Genomic DNA, 6,255 nt, shown 5'->3' on the forward strand with positions numbered 1-6,255 from the left:
CATCTGGCACTCCCTTAGGTTCATTCCCTAGTCAGTATTGTTTCTGTGTTTGTGTCAAGACACTACTCTTATGTTGTATTGTTCCATGTTCTTTGTTATATTAATCTTACCACCTGCACCTGCTTCTCGACTCCCAGCGTCTACTTTATAGAAAACTGCCTCTACAAATGGAAGCAGCAGGAAATCCGAACATCTCCCAGTCGGTCGACGAGAATTGATACCAACTTCGTCAACACCACGATCCCAGATAAATATGACGGCACCCCATCTAAATGCTGTGGCTTCCTAGAGAGGAGGAGCTTTATTTGTATGAGGGGGTTCATGGCTGTCTTCGATCCTTCACCGGAGGGCAGAGAGGGATGTGAGTGCCTACTCCATCTTTGGCAGGAGGACCAGACGGCTGCCAAGTACGCGCTCACCTTCCGGACAGTAGCAGCATCCAGTGCATGGAATGAGCCAGAGCTTTATACGCTATTCTGAATAGGACTGTGCGAGGAGGTCCAGCCGGCACTGTCCTGTCGAGATGACAACCTCTCCGTGGACACACTCATCGCGATAACCTACTTCAGTAGCGTCGGTGCTCTCCTCACTTCCCCCCCCCCATCCCCAGTGAACACTTTGGATCAGATCCTGAACCCATGTAGGTAGGGGTCACACGCCTCTCTGTGGCGGAGCGACGCAGATGAAGACAGCTGGGGCTCTGTCTCTATTGAGGTGAAGGAGGGCACCAGCTCCAGCAGTGTCCGGTACATCCCAATTCGGGATCCACGAGAGCAGAGGGACGATCACGTGATCTTCCACCTCCTATGGCAGGAGTGAGTATCCCCTCTTCATCACTTTCCGCCAAACCCTTTTTGGATTTGATTACACTAGTTGACTGTCCCTCATGTATTGTTTCTACAGCGTTAGTGTATTCGGGGAACTTCATTGACCAGACCCTTGCCTCCTCTCTTAACATCACCTCATCCCCGCTCTCCTCTCCTTTCCCAGTTCAAGCCCTCGATAATCTGTCACTAGGTTCCGGGACCATCACGCACATCACCAAACCACTCACCCTCACTGTGGAGTCCATCCATCAGGAGAACACTGCCTTTCATCACCAGCTCACAAGATCATCCTCTGCCTCCCTTGGTTTCAACGCCATAACCCCACCATCTCATGGTCGAGGATGAAAACCACGGACTGGGGACCCAAATGCCGGAGGACCTGCTTTCCCGTCCCCTGTGGTTCCACGTTGGTTGAGAGTCCTGTGGTTGCCCTTTAGCCCAACATCCTGGAGGTATACCAGGACCTGCGGGAAGTATCTTCCAAAACCTGCACCACCTGTCTCCCTCCTCATCGCCCCGGGACTGTGCCATCGATCTGCTTCGAGGCTCTGCGTCCTCACATCTACCCTCTGTCGGTGGTTGGAACCAAGGTTCATGTAGGAACCACCCTGGATGCAACAGGTTGGGCAAGATTGAACTTGTTAGTCAATATTTCTGACGTTATAAAAGGAAATTGCTTAACAAACCATGATTCTTCATTACATAGATTCCCTAGATATTTCTATCTCCATTTTAGACTGCTACTGTCACGACTTCCGCCAAAGTTTGTGCCTCTCATTGTTCGGGCGGCGTTCAGAGGTCTTCGTCACCAGTTTTCTAGCTGCCGCTGATCCACATTTCTTTTCCCATTTGTTATGTCTTGATTGTACACACCTGGTTCCCATTACGTTATTATTATTTCCCTATTTAACCCTCTGGTTCTCATTATATTTTGTGTGTGATTGTTCCTGTTATTTGTTAGTCTTGTGTGTTAGGGTTTGTTATCCCTACGTGAATTTATTGTACTGTTTATTTTCCCAGAGTAAAGTACGTTATTTTTACTCAGTTGTGTGTCCTGCGCTTGACTCCGTCCTCACCTATACACCACTGACGCTGACAGCTACCTTTTTGACAGCTCCTTGCATGAGATTACAGCAGCTATGACTGGATTTAATTGACTTTTTGTCATTGTCATCAGTCTCAATATAGTACATTTTTCAAAATGGTTGACAGGGTACTGACAAGGAATGTCAGTTCAAGTTTTGATTTACAATGGGTTGAGTTTTCAACTAACGTGAAATCAACCAAAAATGTCACTGTCATTGGATTTAGGTTAAATTGGGTGAGGGGGAAGCTAAATTCCTTTACGTTTTCAAATCCAATCAGTTTTCCACAGAAACAACATTGATTCAACCAGTTTTTGCCCAGTAGGTTTACTCTTCGACGGTAATTAACAATGAGTTGTTTCTAACAGGGAATTTCCATTAGACATGTAAACACATTATCCCTATTCTCTGACACCAAAATTCCCCCATTTGTCATCAACCTTGGTTCTGGGAAGAAACTTTCCTAAAGGATGACGATGATGATTGGTTCAGTGAAACACAGTCAGGGGGAATGTCCCAGGAAATGTATCTACTCTGTAGTGTTGATATCTGTTTTAGTTGGCGCTGTTTAGTTTACACTAGCTGTTGATACTCAACTGTTTTTGTTGTGTTGTAAGATCTCTAAGGCAAGGTATCAAAATACACTGAGTATAGAAAACATTAAGAACATCTGCTCTTTACACGACATCCCTTATTAATGTCACCTGTTAAATCCACTTCAATCCGCCTAGATGAAGGGGAGGAGACGGGTTAAAGAAGGATTTTTAAGCCTTGAGACATGGCTTGTGTATGTGTGCCATTCAGAGGGTGAATGTGCCTTTGAACCGGATATGTTAGTAGGTGCCAGACATACTAGTTTGAGTGTGTCAAGAACTGCAATGCTGCTGGGTTTTTGACACTCAACAGTTTCCTGTGTGTATCATGAATGGTCCACCACCCGAAGGACATAAAGCCAACTTGACACAACTGTGGGAAGCATCGGCGTCAACATGGGTCAGCTTCTATGTGCTACGCTTTCGAAACCTTGTAGAGGTCCATGATCCAACGAATTGAGTCTGTTCTGAGGGCAAAAGGGGGTCCAACTCAATATTAGGATGTTGGTCCTAATGTTTTGTACACTCAGTGTATATCAGCCTCATTTGAGTGTTTGATTTTGTGTGTGTAGTGAGAGGGTCTGAGGAGCCACCAAACATTATCTTCAATTTTAAAATGTATTTAACATCCACAGCATAACCCTATATTATGTTTTCCTAGCCCCAACCCATATTGGATCAACCCAATGAGCAACTTTGGTTTTAGAAGTGGGGGGGACATAATTATTCTTATATTTTTTAATCCAGTCGGATAAACACTCAAAACAGCCTACCCGACAGGGGGACAATTAACAATTTCCCAGTGAAAGTTGCGCCCCTGGCCACTACTACTACTAATTATGGAAAAGGAAGGAAAATATCAAAATGTTCACCACTTTACCGGTTTTGTCACGTTCTGACCTTAGCTCTTTTGTTATGTCTTTGTGTTAGTATGGTTAGGGCGTGAGTTGGGTGGGCTGTCAATCGTTGTCCCTGATTGAGAACCATACTTAGGTAGCCTGGTTTCACTTTTGAGTTGTGGGTGATTGTCTCCTGTGTCTGTACCATACGGGGCTGTTTCGATTTTCGTTTGTGCATTCACGGTGTTAGTTTGTATTTTTGTTGTGTTCAGTTTTTTATATTAAAATGGACATGTACCACGTTGCACATTGGTCCTCCGATCCTTCCTACTACTCCTCTTCGTCAGAGGAGGAAGACGAAAACCCTTACAGGTTTTGTGAATGCTGTTGTGATAAACACAACAAGAAGTGCAGGCCTCAGTAGCTCCATATTTTACAATTATTTTCTGATAAAAAAAGTCCAAAAATCTAAATATTGTTTACTCTGAGTAGAGGTCCTGTATGAGCCTACTGTGGAGGAGAACATAAAATGGACAGACATCCAAAGCTGGTGCTAATATAGCCAGTGTCAATGAGTAACATATTGTCACATACCAGGATCCAGGGAAATCTGTTGTTTTACAAGGTCAGCCATAGTAGTATGATGCCCCTGGAGAAAATTAGGATTAAGTGCCTTGCTCAAGGGCACATCAACGGAGGTTTTTCCTTATCGGCTTGTGTAATTGAACCACCAACCTTTCAGTTTCCAGCCCAATGCACAACCCGCTAGGCTACCTGCCGCAAGGCATGTCTACACATTTTGAATCATAAATTAGTTGGTTTCAGGGAATTTCCATGATATATTGTTGGCTAAGCTTGTGGTTTAAATGATTATCGTCACTAGTTTGAGCTAGTGAGGCAAGAACCTGACTAATCAAATAGTTCAAACTATGTAAAATAAAACCACAGTGTTGCTTCTGGCAAATATATAAATCTTTCTAGTGACAGATATCGTAGCAGCTTTTTTCATTTTCAGATGTTTCAACACAATGGATCTCTTCAACAAAGGAGGGGCTGCCTAGCTGATTTACTATTTTGTTTACACTGGAGTTATTTCAGTTTTGGAGTTCAGAGAGGAACATTTTCAGTGATGAAATGGCAGATGGGTGTTACACACAGTCAGAAAGCCTATTCTACTGTAGTGGGAAATATCCGGCCAAGTCATCCTCCTGCAACATTCCAAGGATTAGATGGCTGCCCAACCCTTGGTTTACTCATTGACACTGGCTATATTAACTCCAGCTTTGGATGTCTGTCCATTTTATGTTCTCCTCCACAGTAGGCTCATACAGGACCTCTACTCAGAGTAAACTACATTTGATTTTTAATTTTTTTTAAATCAGAAAATAATTGTCAAAGATGGAGCTACTGAGGACTGCACTTCTTGTTGTGTTTATCACAACAGCATTCACAAAACCGGTAAGTGGGTGAACATTTTGATATTTTCCTTCCTTTTCCATAATTAGTAGTAGTAGTGGCCAGAGGCGCAACTTTCACTGGGAAATTGCAAATTGTCCCCCCTGTCGGGTAGGCTGTTTGGAGTGTTTATCCGACTGGATAAAAAAATAAATAATAATAATTATGTCCCTCCCCCACTTCTAAAACCAAAGGTGCTCCCCTGGTAGTGGCTATCGTTACAGTATTTTTCAGGTGCTGTTGTCTTGTGTTTTGTTCACTCCACAGTTTGGCAGGCGTGGACACCACAATGGCCATAAAGCATCAGATCCATTGGAATGGTTGAAATGGTACGAGCGGGGCCAATCTTCTGAAGATGTCTTCAGACACAGCAAGGGAAGAGGCCCGGGATCACCAAAGGCCTTTGATTCTTCAGTATCCTCTTCCTCAGAATCTTCAGAATCCAACCAGTCCTCAGAATCTGATTCATCAAGTTCAGAGGAGATCTTCCCTGAGAGGACGACACCTGGACCAATTGCTCCAACCACAGTGAACCCACCCACTGCTGCCATGTCAACTATCCCACCATCCACAAATGGGCCAGTCATCAATGAAACGACACCTTCACCAGGGGACGTTACTGCATGTGTCACTGAGGATATTCTAACTCCAGCTCCGCCAACTCCCAATCCAGCAACTCCCCCTCCAGTCACAGAGAGCAGAGGAGACCGTCTTTAAATGTTTATAAATACTAGTCAGAATTCAAGCTACATTTTTCCAGTTTATCATTATTTGTTGTATGGAAAATTTACTTGAATGTATTTACAGTTTTGAATGGATTTATAGCTTTTGTTGTCAGCTTCAGAATAGTATTATAGGTACATTCCCAAATGGAAAAGAGTAATGAAAAACAAATAAGAATCTTGTATGGCATGGGAATATTTTTTTTTCAAAAATCTAATGAGTATCTGGTAAGATTTTGTATGTTTTGCCTTATGTCAGTAGTGTATTTGAATATGTCTTGACTTATATGACTACTATGACATTTTCCACATCAGGGGTCTCTAACCTATTCCAGCATGAGAGCATTCTTTTAACTTTCAAATAGGTACATTCTTCTCTTTTCCTTCATCCTTGCAAGTCTTCCCTAGGTCCTTGCTGTACAACATGTTTTCCCTCAATATACTTGGTAAAATGATGGTTAATAAACAACTCTAAGGGGGCCCCCCTAAAATGCTATTTGGTATTTTCCTGAATTCTGTTTTCTCTATTAGATTTTTCCTGGTTTGGGATTTCTTAAAAAAACATGTATTCTCACTATTACAATTACTTATAGAGAAACAACGAATGTGTAGTGATTCTCATCCTCGTCTGTGGATGTTCTAAGTCCATACGAATTCTTAAATCACAACAGAAGATCATTTTTTAGTACAAAAAAAATAAAAAATTACATTAAATGTTTTGTTTTTTTGGTTGT

At 42.7% G+C, this 6,255-nt stretch overlaps 1 long non-coding RNA gene across 1 annotated transcript; it reads left to right on the forward strand.

The window, feature by feature from the left end:
* The first annotated feature begins 4,386 nt into the window (after window positions 1–4,386).
* LOC135518599 (uncharacterized) lies at window positions 4,387–6,017 on the forward strand. Its single transcript, XR_010452183.1, has 2 exons — window positions 4,387–4,802; window positions 5,067–6,017. It is a non-coding gene; the product is annotated as an uncharacterized LOC135518599 (long non-coding RNA).
* Window positions 6,018–6,255: the final 238 nt, after the last annotated feature.

This window comes from Oncorhynchus masou, chromosome 28 (genome assembly GCF_036934945.1).
Source record: "Oncorhynchus masou masou isolate Uvic2021 chromosome 28, UVic_Omas_1.1, whole genome shotgun sequence".
In the NCBI taxonomy this organism is placed as follows: Eukaryota; Metazoa; Chordata; class Actinopteri; order Salmoniformes; family Salmonidae; genus Oncorhynchus; species Oncorhynchus masou.